This window comes from Sinocyclocheilus rhinocerous, unplaced genomic scaffold, assembly GCF_001515625.1.
Source record: "Sinocyclocheilus rhinocerous isolate Xijiao unplaced genomic scaffold, SAMN03320098_v1.1 C35638686, whole genome shotgun sequence".
Taxonomy (NCBI): domain Eukaryota; kingdom Metazoa; phylum Chordata; class Actinopteri; order Cypriniformes; family Cyprinidae; genus Sinocyclocheilus; species Sinocyclocheilus rhinocerous.
The window spans coordinates 1-560 of NW_015758454.1; the positions used below are offsets into that span (position 1 = coordinate 1).

At 43.8% G+C, this 560-nt stretch overlaps 1 long non-coding RNA gene across 1 annotated transcript; it reads right to left on the reverse strand.

Annotated features, from left to right (window-relative positions):
- LOC107735006 (uncharacterized) lies at positions 1 to 535 on the reverse strand. The gene is made up of 3 exons (XR_001639250.1): positions 402 to 535; positions 159 to 302; positions 1 to 68 (listed from the first exon to the last, which is right to left on the reverse strand). It is a non-coding gene; the product is annotated as an uncharacterized LOC107735006 (long non-coding RNA).
- Positions 536 to 560: the final 25 nt, after the last annotated feature.

Consider the following 560-nt stretch of genomic DNA (forward strand, 5'->3'; position numbering starts at 1 on the left):
GCTAGAGAGGCTCTCGACTGAGGAGACACAGACACCACCACCACCTTCTGCTCGCTACTGCTGACCTGCTGCTCACAGACACAAACATGCTGTGGGTGAAACATTCATTTGGAGTAAAATGTTAAGCACAGCTGAATTAGTGTAACTAATTAGTGCACCTTATTTTGACGTAGCACACGATACAGTTCCTCGTGACTCTGTTGGGTGATCAGGACACTCTCCGCAGACGTGATGCAGCCACTGCAAGCCAGACAGTCGTTTAGAGTAATCTTCGCTTTCTCCAACTTTTCCCTCTGACCATCCTGGGAAACCAGCATTTATTTATCACATCTGACGGATGAAACACAGACACGACTTCCACAATGCAGGCTCAAAATCAAAGTCACATCATTTGTACTCACCTGATAGACCTGAAAATAACTGCCATCATCTTCTATCTGGATTTTAGCCACGGATCTGCCCTGCTTCTTTTCCAACTTTACAGGCTTCACACATTCCTGATAAATTGGACAAATTAACACCAGTGAAATTATATTTCGGTATAATACTACTGTTCAAAA